Source organism: Micropterus salmoides, unplaced genomic scaffold (assembly GCF_014851395.1).
Source record: "Micropterus salmoides isolate LMB-PRFRI ecotype aquatic unplaced genomic scaffold, ASM1485139v1 Ms_hic_scaffold_1, whole genome shotgun sequence".
Lineage (NCBI taxonomy): Eukaryota > Metazoa > Chordata > Actinopteri > Centrarchiformes > Centrarchidae > Micropterus > Micropterus salmoides.
Window position 1 is genome coordinate 63,354,605 of NW_024040040.1, and position 16,240 is coordinate 63,370,844.

General features: G+C 44.4%; 1 protein-coding gene across 1 annotated transcript in view; it reads left to right on the top strand.

Annotated features, from left to right (window-relative positions):
* LOC119898138 (B-cell receptor CD22-like) overlaps positions 1–16,240 on the top strand; it is a 509,835-nt gene that overhangs the window by 58,841 nt on the left and 434,754 nt on the right. The gene's annotated exons all lie outside the window — the stretch shown is intronic.

The following is a 16,240-nucleotide window of genomic DNA, read 5'->3' on the forward strand; positions in this document are numbered from 1 at the left end:
TTAACAGATTACAAGTATTATTCATAATACTCACGGTTAAATTTTCACCCTGAATGGCGTTTTTGTTGAAACAGCAGCTGATAACAGCAGAGCAACGGGCACCTCCGTGTGGGAGCATTTACCGTAAATACTCGAATAGGAGTGCACTCCAGATTTAGCTGTGGCTAACTGATGTGGCTCTCAGAAACAACAGCTCACTTTCCTGCAGTTCTGTGTATGTATAAGTCGCTAATTGAAAACTCTGTAGGTCAGAGTGTCCAAATGAAAAGAGAAGGAAGACATGGCTGGTAGTGTCTTCAAACAGAGTTGCTAAACACCTCAGCGCACTGAAGGAAGCCATCTGACTGTGTGAAGAGCAGCTCGTTGATGTCTGCAGGCAGAGAAGGCCTAGAGCTCTCCCGTCTGACTGGTCCACCAATAGGAGAGAAGATGACCCCTTGAGACACAGCCCCTCCTCATTTGCATAATGAGGCAGAAATGCATACAGAAATGTAAAAAGGACAGGCAGACATAAATACCATGGGTGAAAATAAATAAGGTAAAAATATACAAAGGAAGAATAAAACACACACACATAAATAAATACATTTAAAAAATAAGTAATTAATAAATAAAGTTGAAGATTATAACGGAGAATAAATAAATAAGGTAATTATAACAAAGGTGAATAAGTAAAGGCACCAATTAAAATATGTACATTTATGTCTCCTTGTATAATTTAATTACTACCTACATTTATTTATTTACTTTATTTTTTTGTGTATTTAATTGGATGCTTATTTATTTATTGAGCATTTATTTATTCCTGTATTTATTTCTGCCTGTGTCAGGATCGGTCCTCCATAGACAGGCTGGTACTAATCAGGAAAACGCATCAGAGTTTGTTCAACCAAACTAAACAGGTTAGGTGTGAAAGCACCCTGTTCGTGTAGATCACGAACCAAAACACGGAGTAACATAGAAAGTGCTGAGGTCACAATCAGGGCCTTGGACCGACATGTCCTGATAGTCTGTAGGTTTCTTCCCAAGACACTGACAGTAAACCTACACACAACTACCAGGACAAAGATACCCACTCAGTTAGCCTGACTGGGACTACTGAGACCTCACGTTAGCTTCAGCTAAACTTTAAACAGCATTTTGCACAGACAGGAGAGGTGACTGCAGGGACCAATGATTCTTTCAACACTCTGTCTTTTTGTGACGTGCTGTGTTTTTGGTTTAGATGTGTCATGTGAAATATAAACGTGCTTTTTTTTATTTTTTGCTGCACTTACAGCTTTAATGGATTAGGAGTAATTCACCATGTAAATGACTGTCTTGCCCATTGTCAACATGTTAACTGTATTTTCACTCAATGTCATAGTCACTACACATTTTCTCCCTTACCATGTTGGGAACCTGCAGCACAGCTTATCAAGTGGAGCAGAGGGATCAGATAAATAATGACTAGCTATTTTATGTTATAACTGTTCTATTTCTATATATGTTCTTCCCCAGATGCTCCAAAGCTTCCCTCTGTGTCAGTGAGTCCCTCTGCTGAGATAGTGGAGGGCAGTTCAGTGACTCTGACCTGCAGCAGTGATGCTAACCCAGCAGCTAAATACACCTGGTACAAGGAGAACCAAACACCACTGCAAGAACTACAAGGCATTTATCATTTCAACTCCATCAGCTCTGAGGACAGAGGCATTTACCACTGCAAGTCTGAGAATCAGTATGGACAGATCAACTCTACATCTCTATTTGTAGATGTCCACTGTAAGCACAAAACATTAGAAAATGAATATTTAGGGCCCGAGCACGAACCGTGCAAGGTCCCTATTGAAAATGAAGGGAATTATTATTTTTTTCTGCAAAGTAACTTCAATTTTGGGGGCCTAAACATACAACTAAACAACTCACCAAACTTTGCACATAATTCACACGTGTCAAACAATTCCGTATTTTATGGGTTTCGCACATGACCGACTTCAGATTTGTGCTGTGCATTCTAAACCCACTGACGATTAGTTGTGCGAACGGTGAGTATTTGTGGAACGGGCTTCCCATGGCGTAGTGTCCAAAATTGATGATTCGCCAGAAAACAGGAATTTATTGTCACTTCAGTGTACATGCTCACTTCTGCACCACATTTAGAATACATTATAAGAGTCCCGCCCTGAACACATCCACATGCCAATATTCACTCAAAGTCATAGCGCCACCTGCTGGCAACAGGAAGTGACCTTTAATGAAGCTGCCCCCGCTGCAGGTTTGACCTACATGTATGACATTTCTGTGGCACATGTATCATGTCCAGACATACCAAAAAGCCTCTTGGAGCGATGCTCCAAACCCAACAGGAAGTCAGACATTTAGGATTTTATGGTCAGTTTTTGATGATTTTCACATCCCGTACTTTAACGAACTCCTTCTAGGGATTTAGTCCGATACTGCCAACATATTTGCCTCACCTGCTTCAAAACAGTCTCAGAAGAGCCTTAAGACATTGATGATGCTATGTTGTGAATCTTGTGAGTTTTCGGATAACGGCGTTTCCTTGGCGTGGTGTCAAAGTTTGATGCTTTGCCATGAGACTGGAAGTTGTTAACTTCACTGTATATGCTCATATCTCTACCAAATTTCAAACATTTGATAAGGGTCACACCCTCAACACATCTACAGGTCAAAATTCACTCAACCTCATAGCGCCACCTGCTGGAATCAGGAAGTGTTCCTTCAAAGATGCAGCCCCTGCGCACTGAATCACTAAAATGCCCAAAACTTTTGTGGTACATGTATCATCCCAAGATGCACAAAAAAAGCCTCTTAGAGCCATAAACGAAAAAAGACAGGAAGTCAGACATTTTGATTTGAATGTGCAATTAAAGCCCATTTATGGCCTTTTACAAGGTCTGTACTTTAATAAACTCCTCCTAGGGAATTAATCGGATCGACTTACTATTTCTACCATGCATTCTAAAGGCATTGACTCTGAAATGTTGTGCTATCTGTGAGTTTTCGTCGATAGGCGTGTCCTTGGCATGGCGCCAAAGATCAGCTCTTTGCTATGACACAGGAAGTTGTTGTAACTTCAGTGTACATGCTCACATCTGAAAAAAACTTTACGTGCTTGATAACTGTCCCGCCCCGAACACATCTACACGCCAATATCATTTATAGTCATAGCGGCAATTGCTATGTAGCGCCGCAAAGTGGACACAGGAAGTGACATATAACACCATCATGCAGTGTCTGAAGCGCGTAGCAAATTCACAGCCGCACCGGCACAGCTCCAGAATATGCAACGCGGCCCCCTCACACCCCGACGCGCTACAAGTGCGAAGGCCCGCCCAACGCTGCTTGCAGCTTTAATGATTATATTATATTCTTTAGAGCCATGATTTAGGATTCATCCTGATTTGGCCACTATACATCTTCAAATGATTTCACAGTAAATCTTGAAACGTTTCTGTCTAATAACTTATCAGTTGTGTGTAGAAAACCACAGGAGGTCAATCACATAACTCACCCAGCTTTGACACTGTATTTGAAAGATGAAATGTCAGTGGTGCTGTGCCAACCACATGGAAATTGTACACAGCTCCCCTATAAATAAAATCACGTAAATTGCTATGCACCTGCCACAATGTGGGGTTCCAACAACAAACTGAAGAAATTATATTTTACCCAAAATATGAGAAATGTTTGTGACAGTTTTTTGTGATTCATGTGGGAGGCCACTAAGTGTCTAGAAATTGTATAGAAAACAGTCATGAAGACGACACCTGTGACCAAGTTTCACGTCAGAATAATAAATCAAATGAATCACTAAATAATAACTTGTATTGCTCCTCCTAGCTCGTGGCACCCCATGCCTAAAAACAGGCCTGTAAACAAATATTGATAAGTTGTCTCTCTTTTGTCCCCCAGATGCTCCAAAGCTTCCCTCTGTGTCAGTGAGTCCCTCTGCTGAGATAGTGGAGGGCAGTTCAGTGACTCTGACCTGCAGCAGTGATGCTAACCCAGCAGCTAATTATACCTGGTACAAGGAGAACCAAACACTGATTCAGGGACCAGAAGGCGTTTATAATTTCACCTCTATCAGTTCTAAGGACAGCGGGATCTACCACTGCAAGGCTGAGAATGAGTATGGCCAGATCAACTTCACATCTGTATCCATAGATGTCCAGTGTAAGTACAAAACATCAGCAAATCACTTCGACATACAATGTGTTTAATTACAGATAGAGGCTGTAAACGTCAGATCAGCTCAGGTTGGTAGAAACATTAAACACGGAGAACATAGAAAGTGCTGAGGTCACAATCAGGGCCTTGGTCTGACATGTATGTCCTGATAGTATGTAGGTTTCTTCCTAAGACACTGGCAACAAACCTACACACAACTACCAGGACAAAGATACCCACTCAGTTAGCCTGACTGACACTACTGAGACCTCATGTCAGCTTCGGCTAAACTTTAAACAGCATTTTGCACAGACAGGAGAAGTGACTGCAAGGACCAATGATTCTTTCAACGCTCTGTCGTTATGCTTTTTGTGACGTGCTGTGTATTTGGTTTAGATATGTGTCATGCGAAATATAGACATGCTTTTTTTTGCTGCGCTTACAGCTTTAATGGATTAGGAGTAATGTCACGACAGGTGTGGTTTAGACTCAAGGGCAGATGGAGACAGTAAGTTGTGGTTCAAGAGGGGGTTTTAATTAACTCGGACAGTAATGGTGCGTTCCATTTGACATGGGAATTTGGAATTTCCGAGTTCAAAGGTCAAAATTTCAAAGGGAACGCCCCCTTATGTCGGAATCCCGACTTCAGAAGTGGGGAGAATTGCCCTACCCCGACTTCGTGATCCAAGATGGCTGTCGGGGTATCAATAGTTAGTGAAAGCTCAAGTTTATACTGTTTATTAGCACTTCTGTGTACTTGTGTCTCATAGAAATTTTTGTACACAAAGTGCTGTCCAACAGCTGTATGTGGTCATGTTGCTACAGTGTAAGTACAGTAGTAAATACCGCACAATGCGTTTTTTTTTTATCAACCGGCGTATCAATAGCTAACCTGGCTAGTTTAAACGGCTGGCTCAGTGAGATTTTCCGACTTGTAACTGGTACGCTGTCAACTCAGGTGTCGACGTCATTCCCGGCCCGACCTCCGACTTCCGAGGTAAATGGAACGCACCATAAGTGGAGTAGTGCTGGTAAATTATCCGGAGCAGGTCTACGGGGTTGAAGATAGCGTGGTGGAACTGAGGTCCAGTGCTTTTTACCCTTTACATGAATGATCTACCAACTGTGTGTAAGAGTAAAATCATCATGTATGCTGATGATACGGTGCTATATGCACATGGTAAAACTGCGGAAGAAGACGCTCAAAAACTGACCAAAGAGATTAAGAAAGTTTTTTTGTGGCTGAAAAACTCGTGCCTTACTCTAAATTTAGATAAGACTGTTTCAATGTGCAGGTCTACAGGGTTGAAGATAGCGTGGTGGAACTGAGGTCCAGTTACGGTTGCCTTGGCGTGGCAGGTGGTGTGGCAAGTGGTGTGGCAAACGGGAATCCCAGGCACTGAAGAAAACAGAAAAAAGACATTACTGCAGGATCTTTCACAAAAAACAAAGTTTATCACTAGAGGTCTTCAAGAGGTTTGGCCATGCGTAGTTACCAGTGGAGTGAGAACAATCTGGTGCTGACAGTCAGGATCACAGAGTATTTAAGCCGAGGCTTGATTGGCAGATTGGCAGCAGCTGTGCCGGAGAACCAGGAACCTGGGAAGACCACATCCACACCACACACAGAGACAGGCAAAACAACCACAATACACTCCCAACAAGACTGGTCACAGACTGTGACAGAGCCCCCCTCTTAAGAAGCGCCTCCTGTCCGGATGGGCCCGGTAGAAGTCTCGGAGTGCAGGATCCAAAATGAAACTCCGGGGCACCCAGGACCTCTCCTCTGGACCGTACCCCTCCCAGTCAACCAGAAACTAAAAACCTTGACCCTGGCGGTGAACATCCAATACGGTCTGCACCGTGAAAGCCGGGTGATCATCCAAAACCCGGGGAATGGAGGGGGTTCAGCCGGAGGGCTCGGAGCATAGACAGACACAGGCTTGAGAAGAGACACGTGAAACACGGGATGCACTTTCATAGAAGCAGGTCATTTCAGTGTAATGGCAGAAGGGTTGATTATCTTCTGAATTTCAAAGAGACCAACATACCGGGATGCCAGCTTCTGAGATTCCACCTGCAGTGGAAGATCACGAGAGGACAACCAAACCTTCTGTCCGGGGGCATACGTAGGTGCTGGGGCCCGGTGGCGGTCAGTCAAAAGCTGATTACAGGTCCTAGTCCGTTCCAGAGCAGTCAGACCTCTCGCCACACTTGCCGGCAACGACGGATGTTAGCTTGGACCGACGGGACGGCAACTTCCCGTTCCTGTTCTAGGAAGAGAGTTGGTTGGTAACCCAACAACACCATAAAGAGGGACATACCTGTGGCTGCACTAGATAGGGAATTATGGGCATATTCCACCTAAGCTATTTGTTTCCGTCTGACCGTTAGTCTGTGGGTGATATCCTGAAGAACGGCTAACAGAAGCACCCATTGCCTTACAGAAAGCCTTCTACACTTGAGATGCAAACTGGGGACCACAATTAGAAATAATGTCCTGGGGTATACCATGTAATCTGAAAACATGTTGAATCATGAGTTCCTCATTTTCTGAGGCAGAAAGTAACTTAGTGAGGGGAATGAAGTGTATGGCCTTAGAGAACCATGACTATGGTGAGTATGACTGTATTACCTTCAGATGGAGGCAAGCTGGTGACAAAATCTACAGCAATATTGGACTATGATCTGCTGGGTACACGAAGAGGCCGTAACAATCCAGAAACTGGAAGGTGAGAGGATTTGCTTTGACCACAGACGGAACATGCAGACACAAAAGCTCTGGTATCTTTAGTCATAGTATGTCACCAGAATCTTTGACGGAGGAAAGAGAGGGTGCGATGGAAACCAGGATGGCAGGGTCCCCACTGAAGGACTTGAGACCTGACAAGATCGGGCACAAACAACAGATTAGCAGGAGTGGTACCTGGGACTGGGTGTGTGCGTTGAGCGTTCTTCACGACTGTCTCAATACCCCATGAGGCAGCAGCCACAACACAGGTGAGAGGTAGGATGGTCTCATCACATGGCCACATCACCTAGTGACAGAACGGTGGGATACCCCTGAGAAGGTCGATGGAGCAATAGGGGCTTGGCCTGACCATTAACACCTGCACTGCCCTGACTTCTCACTGGAACGTCAGGCACTGCCAGTGTATGTTCCCCCTCTACACCCAGTAGTCACTCACTTTTCAGATCCTAGGTCGCACTTGCGAGCTGGATCCCGAGAAGGAGCCTGACATATCCAAGAGATAGAAACACACAAATGGGCATAGTAAGGGCCAACTCTCCAAAATGTACCATTGTGCAGATCTCTTCGACACACACCCTGCTGAAAAAGGGTCGTAGACACTTCCACACTTCCGAGTGGAATGTGCACACACCGCTAAGGGTGGGTCTGTTCCCGCATGTGTACAAGCTTGGGAGATTCACTCACAAAGCCAGCTGGCCAGGCTCTTCTTGGACAGGGTTTTACTGACTGCACTATCACTGAAACAGATGAACAGCTGACCAGTGCATCGAATGGGGGCTGTGTGCTCTACATAGGATGTTAGCCTAGCACACATGGGCACAACAGATGCGCTCTCACCTCCCTGCACCCTAAGTGGGGTAGGGGGGGTAGAAAGCATCCAGATTTATTGTCCTGGACCTGAACATGCTCCTAATGTTCTTAATAACAAAGGAGGTGTGTTGTCTCAATCTGGCTGCACTGTGGACACCAAGAACCAGCATGCAGCTGGGGTGAACCGACAGGCACACAGCTCACTCACCTTCTTAGCAGAGGTGAGAGCAAGGCGCAGGGCTGTTCAAGAGATAGCATTTTTAATGAGGACTGCTCCAGGGGCTCATAAGGGGCAGAGGCGCAGAGAGACACGACACCGGTCGCTGTCTTCTCACACCCTCCAGAAAGCGTATCACGAGGGAGTGGGTGAAGGCTGTTCTGTCACCAAACCCCCTGTGACAGGAGAGATAGCTGCAGCGCAACAGCCCCTTCTCCATCAGACCTCGCAGAAAGGAGAAAATTGATCCCACCGAACAGGTAGGCAGAAAGCCAGGAAGGATAGGTCTTTGAACGCACTACAGCTCACTGCTCCAATGATGGCTCAACGTGCAACAGTGCCACCGTGAGCGCGTCGTCAGTGGAGCAGTCAATATCAACACAGCTGCTGAGTGAAGCCGAGTCAGGAAAGGGCATCCTCCTCTCCACTGCAGCGAGCTGCTGCTGGGAAAATGAGCCACTGTTCACTGTGATAAAGTGCCACGGGCCGCACCGCTGGAAGAGACGTGTTGTCTGGTTGTGTCTCTCCGGCTATATCTGACCTAGATTGGGGTTAGCTCGACTCATGCTGACACAGCTTGTCAGCTTAACGCTGCGCTGGTTCGGTTGAGCATCTGTTGACAATGTGGTTGTGTGTTTTAAGAACACACACACTGTCAGTGAGCTAGCAGTGCTCCCGTGGACACTGTTGTGAGTGCACAGGGAACGCAGAGTTAGCTCGCATTGCTGCATTGTGTCACCGTCATGGCACTTTTAAGAATGTAATGTGTTTCTAATAAACAGTTTAACATTCACAAGCATCACCACAGTGTACACACAAGCAGCACACTTCTCAAAAGCCTTACCATAGTTTTACACAAGCAGCGTCTTGAACATCAGACGGGGGATTGTGGCAGCGTCCGCAGTCCTCTCTCCCTCCATAACGCTCACTTGGCCAGCTGCAGGTCGGCTGGCGGGGGGGCCTGGACTCGTCCGGGCAGGACATGGGTCACCTCGCCCGGAAGATAATTTTCTAGAAGTCCATGGAGGTGGTGAATTCAGTGAGCAGTTTGCCATTTGCTGAAGATAAAAGGATGCCGAGGCAGTAGGGACACTGCTATTTATACATCACGCATGCATCAACCTCCACAATAAACTGGAGAGAAGACTCAGAGTTAGCCAACACAGGGGCTGAGGAGAATAATTGCTTGAGCATATTAAATGCGGCGCTCACCTCAGGACTCCAGTGGAAGGGAACAGCAGGGGAGGTGAGTTGAGTGAGAGGTGCAGCCACCTTACTATAATCTCTGATGAATCTCTGGTAGAAGTTGGCAAATCCGAGAAAACGCTGAAGCTGTTTCCGGGAGGAAGGGATGGGCCACTCAGTTACTACTTTGATCTTGCATGGATCTGGTCTCAGCTGCCCCTGCTCAATGATGAAACCCAGAAAGCTCACAGAGGTGACATGGAAGTCCCATTTTTCTGCTTTCACAAATAACTTATTCTCCAACAGTTGTTGCAACACCAACCTGACATGCTGTACATGGTCCTCCGTGTTCTGAGAGAAAATCAAAATGTCATCAAGGTAAATTCCCTGAGAATGTCATTCACAAAGGCCTGAAACACAGCTGGGGCATTAGTGAGTCCAAAAGGCATAACTAGATATTCGTAATGGCCAAGTGGAGTATTGAAGGCAATCTTCCATTCATCACCTGCTCGGATGCGAACAAGGTGATATGCATTTCTGAGGTCCAACTTAGTGAACGCAGTGGCGTGGCTCAAGGGCTCAAAGGCAGGCTCAATCAGGGGTTTTTTTCTTTACAAAGAAGAAACCAGCACCCACTGGAGATGAAGATGGGTGGATGATGGCTGCAGCTAAAGAGTCTGTGATATATTTCTCCATTGCTTCTCTCTCAGGTCTAGAAAGGTTGTACAGCCGGCTAGATGGCAGTGGAGAGCCAGGAAGAAGTTCTATTGCACAGTCATAGGGACGGTGAGGGGGTAGGGATAATGCTCTATGTTTGCTGAAAACCTCCCCGAGGTCAAGATAGGTCTGGGGAACTAGGGATATATCGGGTGGTTCTAGCTGGGGTGTATTGGAACTCAGATTGGGAGATACAGCTGACTGCAAACAGCGTGACAGGCAGAAGGTACTCCAACTAGCAATGGAACATACAGACCAATCTATGTGTGGGCTAATTTTAGCCAAATCAGACCTAACACCACAGGGGTATGGGGTGAATGAATAACCATTATTGTCTCTCTGTGGTTACCTGACAGTAGTAGGTTTAGAGGTGCTGTGATGTGAGTGATATGTGCCAGTCGTCACAGCCTCCAGCTGCATGTGTTGATTAGGGCCGGGGGTAGGTGCGATCGTGTGGCTCATCAGAATCCCCTCTCTTACTGATGAGCCCGATAGTTTAACTGGGGGCAGTTAGAGCGAGTGTGACCGGCCTCGCCACAGTGAAAACATAAACCGGCTAGGTGACGACATTGACGCTCTGCGGGAGTTAAATGAGCTCTTCCGAACTGCATGGGTTTCTCTAAATTCTCTGGGGTCTTTTGCAAGACAAGACGGGTCACTATTGATAACAGCTCTAAACTGAGAGTGAGAACTAGATCATGACCTGCCTCTATTTCTCTCCCTATTCCGCTCCCTAAGGCGGTTATCAGGGAGGATGACAAGAGTGGTCTCATCTCTCCCTGCTAACTCACCCTTTACCTCTTCAGAAAGACCACGGACAAAGGCTGCCAAAAATGTGGAACTGTACCTCAAACTCAGCTCGGAAGACTAGACTAGAAAGGCGCTATACAAGTAGGGAGCATTTACATTTACATTTAACTGCAGTTGAAGTGAGGAGACTGGCAATGTGTTCCACCTTACCGCTAAGTTGAGCTACACTGGAAGCTAGTTACTGTAGCGAGTGTCTAGTCTCCTGAATGGCTTGTTTGTGGCTCCCTACCAGAGCGCCTTGAGCGGTGAGGTCTTGGCGGAACATGTCTGATTCTGCTGAGTCCATCTCTGGCCAGATTGTTCTGTTACGTCAGGTGTGGCTTGGACTCAAGAGCAGACAGAGACAGTGAGTTGAGGTTCAAGAGAGGGTTTTAATGATAACTCAGACATTAAGTGGAGTAGTGCTGGTGAATTATCCGGAGCTGTTCTACGGGGTTGAAGATAGCGTGGTGGAACTGAGGTCCAGTTACGGTTGCCTTGGCGTGGCAAGCGAGAATCCTAGGCACTGAAGAAAACAGAGAAAAAAGACATTACTGCAGGGTCTTTCACAAAAAACAAAGTTTATCACTAGAGCTCTTCAAGAGGTTTGGCCATGCGTAGTTACAATCTGTCGCTGACAGTAAGGAGCACAGAGTATTTAAGCCGAGGCTTGATTGGCAGATTGTCAGCAGCTGTGTCGGAGAGCCAGGAACCTGGGAAGTCCACACCCACACAACACACAGAGAGACAGGCAAAACAATCACAAAATACTTCCAACAAGACTGGTCACAGATAGACTGTGACAAGTAATTCACCATGTAAATGACTGTCTTGCCCATTGTCAACATGTTAACTGTAATTTCACTCAATGTCATAGTTAGTCACTACACATTTTCTCTCTTACCATGTCGGGAACCTGCAGCACAGCTTATCAAGTGGAGCAGAGGGATCAGATAAATAATGACTAGCTATTTTATGTTATGTCTGTTGAGTTGATATCTCACCCCCTCCTTTTCTTTCTCCCAGGGAGAGAGAAAGAGTTTGGAGTAGTCCAAATTTATTTGATATAAAGTGCACAAATCCACACTGTTTGTACACTACACTAGCTATTTTATGTTATAACTGTTCTATTTCTATATATGTTCTCCTCCAGATGCTCCAAAGCTTCCCTCTGTGTCAGTGAGTCCCTCTGCTGAGATAGTGGAGGGCAGTTCAGTGACTCTGAACTGCAGCAGTGATGCTAACCCAGCAGCTAAATACACCTGGTACAAGGAGAACCAAACACCACTGCAAGAACTACAAGGCATTTATCATTTCAACTCCATCAGCTCTGAGGACAGAGGCATTTACCACTGCAAGTCTGAGAATCAGTATGGACAGATCAGCTCTACATCTCTATTTGTAGATGTCCACTGTAAGCACAAAACATTAGAAAATGAATATTTACTAGTTATCATTTTTACAACAATGGATTTTATAAAAATGTGTTTGACATTTTGTTTCCTGAAACTGGGCAAAAGCTTAAAACCCAAGTAAAATCTGCCACCATCAAATGTAGCATACTGGTGGCATTAGAGCAATCCTGACACAGTGCTGTCAATGTGGAGAAGAGGCTGAATATATTATTAGCAGGAGGAACACAGAAACAGCAGGTGGAGTTGGAGCAAGACTCAGTTACATCCAATCATCAGTCATCCTCTTTTGAGTTGAGGTTTCAGGTCTGTGTTAATAAGATCTGTCTGTCAGATGCCTAATTATATATAAACAGAATAATGAACAATTCCCTGTAATAATCCTCTTGACACAATGGGAAAAAATATTGTTATTCTTTAGAGAAAATATTTTTATTTTATTATGATTATATTATATTCTTTAGATTATTGCTCAAGAGCTGTGATTTAGGATTCATCCTGATGTGGCCACTATACATCTCTTCAAATGATTTCACAGTAAATCTTGAAATGTGTGTGTCTAATATCATACCAGTTGTGTGTAGAAAACCACAGGAGGTCAATCACATAACTCACCAAGCTTTGACACTGTGTTTGAAAGATATAATGTCAGTGGTGCTGTGCCAACCACATGGAAATTGCACGCAGCTCCCCTATAAATAAAAGCATGTAAATTGCTATGCAGCTGCCACAATGTGAGGTTCCAACAACAAACTGAAGAAATTACGTTTTACCCAAAATGTGAGAAGTTTTTGGGTCAGTTTTTTGTGATTCATGTGGGAGGCCACGAAGTGTCTTTATAGAAAAGGGTCATGAAGACGACACCTGTGACCAAGTTTCACGTACAGGTCTATTAGTGGTTATTAAAGCCTGCTAGCTAGCTTTGTAGAGGAGACAACAGCCTTACTCATGAAGCAGGATTTCTAAAGCAGGCGGATAACAAAGTAACAACTGGGACATCAGAATAATAAATCAAATGAATCAATAAATAATAACTTGTATTGCTCCTCCTAGCTCGTGGCACCCCATGCCTAAAAACAGGCCTGTAAACAAATATAAGTTGTCTCTCTTTTGTCCCCAGATGCTCCAAAGCTTCCCTCTGTGTCAGTGAGTCCCTCTGCTGAGATAGTGGAGGGCAGTTCAGTGACTCTGACCTGCAGCAGTGATGCTAACCCAGCAGCTAAATACACCTGGTACAAGGAGAACCAAACACTGATTCAGGGACCAGAAGGCGTTTATAATTTCACCTCTATCAGTTCTAAGGACAGCGGGATCTACCACTGCAAGTCTGAGAATGAGTATGGCCAGATCAACTTCACATCTGTATCCATAGATGTCCAGTGTAAGTACAAAACATCAGCAAATCACTTCGACATACAATGTGTTTAATTACAGATAGAGGCTGTAAAGATCAGCTCAGGTTGGTAGAAACATTAAACACAGTGATGTAGAAAATGTAGTATGATTTCAGATATATTCAGTTGTAACATTTGTACCTTAAAGTAGCGTGAGATTAAAAATGACGTATTTTATGAGCGTGGCAAAATGACTCATTGGCTACAGAGCAGCTCTCTTCACCTGTGTCCGAAATTTCTGTAGCATGTCCAGACCTACAAAAAGCCTCTTGAAGCGATGCCCTAAACCTAACAGGAAGTCAGAAATTTTGAATTTTATTGTAATTTTTGGCAATTTACAGGCTCCGTACTTTTACAAACTGCTCCTAGAGAAAAAAGTTTCACTGTCAAGACTAAAGCCATTGATGATTGAAAGTTGTACAAATGGTGAGTTTTCGTGGAACATCCTGCTCGTGGCGTGCCATCAGCACATGACAATTCAGAACCTTGTAGTCAGATCTGCTGCATCTGTGGCATTCCCTGATGCGCTACACATGCGAGGGCTCACCCAACACTGCTTGCAGCTTTAATATTTACGTGTTATCCTGGGGCAGCTTTTAGTTTTATTATTCCACCAAAGTCCACTGTCGGCTTAGAAAGGTAAAATGTTGTTGCCAAGGGAAAATTGACTAAATTCGTCTAAACGAATAAAAAAATTGTGAGATAAACAAAATTCTTTTTAAGACGCAAGCTGCTGCTGTATACGAACATAAACGTTTTGAATTATCTTCTAAGGGTCCTTTCACACCTGCAGTTTGGTTCATTTGGTCCAGACAAGGGAAAAAAGTATACATTGCTGCGTACTGCTCCTGGTCCTGGTCCAGCTGTATTGCCTGCACCAGAGTTCCATTGACAGCTTTCACATCAGCCCAAATGAACCAACATGTCCTCATACCTAAACAACAAAATAGGTCATTTGACAATGCCTCCCAAAACTTTATATATAACCATTGGAAAGTAACAGTCCAGCAACAGGCCTACTAGACCTTAACAACGTTACATAAGTCACATGACATTAAACATGTGTTAACGTTGTGAAACGGTCGCAGTTTCTTTAGTTTTAGGCAACAAAACTACTTAGGTTGCAATGCAATGTTGTTTCTTCTATATTTACATTGCTTTGCATGTTTTCTTACAAATAAACCTTTGTCAAAGCATTTTCATTGGTTTTTAACATTTATTGTTGCAAGGTATTCTTCTGAACATTTTAACAAATGCTCACCAACGAACCCAGTCTAAATGACACCCTATGTGTGGCAGGTTGCTCACTTCAGCTAGGAGCATTCAAGCACATGAGAAAATTAGCTAGCCCTGCAAACACATAGATCAGAAAACAAAAGGCATGCACACTCAACATACAGCACATCTCTAACAACCACAACCGACTTAAGCAGAGGTTAATTCACCGTAACAACAGACTCAGTGTTGATAGAGTCCGACAGGAAACCTCCGTAAATGAAAAAACTCCAATGTGTCGGAGACTCCAATGTGTCAGGGACAGCTCCACTATTTATGCATAAATAACGCAACTGGCTTACGTCACTGGCGTGACTATATAGACCTACATAACATGATCCGCATCCGTCAACAGGAGGTAAAAAGGAGAGAGAAATCGCGAGGCCCCCTGGTGGCTGAGGCCCTGGTCAATTTCTCACCTTTGCTCATTGGTGAAACCGCCTATGTCAGTAATGCCATGTAACATAAAACTATAAATATCTCAACATTGACTTAGTTTCACATGGGACTTGAATGCTGGTCTCCTGTTCCTCCTTTGCTACCTTCATACGGTCACTATTGGTCTCAAAAAAAGTACATATGATTCAAACAACATACAGTATATTTTTCTTTTCTGGTGAGGACAGGCTGGTACTAATCAGGAAAACACATCAGAGTTTGTTCAACCAAACTAAACAGGTTAGGTGTGAAAGCACCCTGTTCGTGTAGATCACGAACCAAAACACGGAGAACATAGAAAGTGCTGAGGTCACAATCAGGGCCTTGGTCCGACATGTCCTGATAGTATGTAGGTTTCTTCCTAAGACACTGACAACAAACCTACACACAACTACCAGGACAAAGATACCCACTCAGTTAGCCTGACTGACACTACTGAGACCTCATGTCGGCTTCGGCTAAACTTTAAACAGCATTTTGCACAAACAGGAGAAGTGACTGCAAGGACCAATGATTCTTTCAACGCTCTGTCGTTATTCTTTTTGTGACGTGCTGTGTATTTGGTTTAGATATGTGTCATGCGAAATATAGACATGCTTTTTTTTGCTGCGCTTACAGCTTTAATTGATTAGGAGTAATGTTACGACAGGTGTGGTTTGGACTCAAGGGCAGATGGAGACAGTAAGTTGTGGTTCAAGGGGTGTTATAATTAACTCGGAAAGTAATGGTGCGTTCCATTTGACATGGGAATTTGGAATTTGGAAGGGAACGCCCCCTTATGTCGGAATCCCGACTTCAGAAGTGGGGAGAATTGCCCTACCCCGACTTCGTGATCCAAGATGGCTGTCGGGGTATCAACAGTTAGTGAAAGCTCAAGTTTATACTGTTTATTAGCACTTCTGTGTACTTGTGTCTCATAGAAATTTTTGTACACAAAGTGCTGTCCAACAGCTGTATGTGGTCATGTTGCTACAGTGTAAGTACAGTAGTAAATACCGCACAATGCGTTTTTTTTTTTATCAACCGGCGTATCAATAGCTAACCTGGCTAGTTTAAACGGCTGGCTCAGTGAGATTTTCCG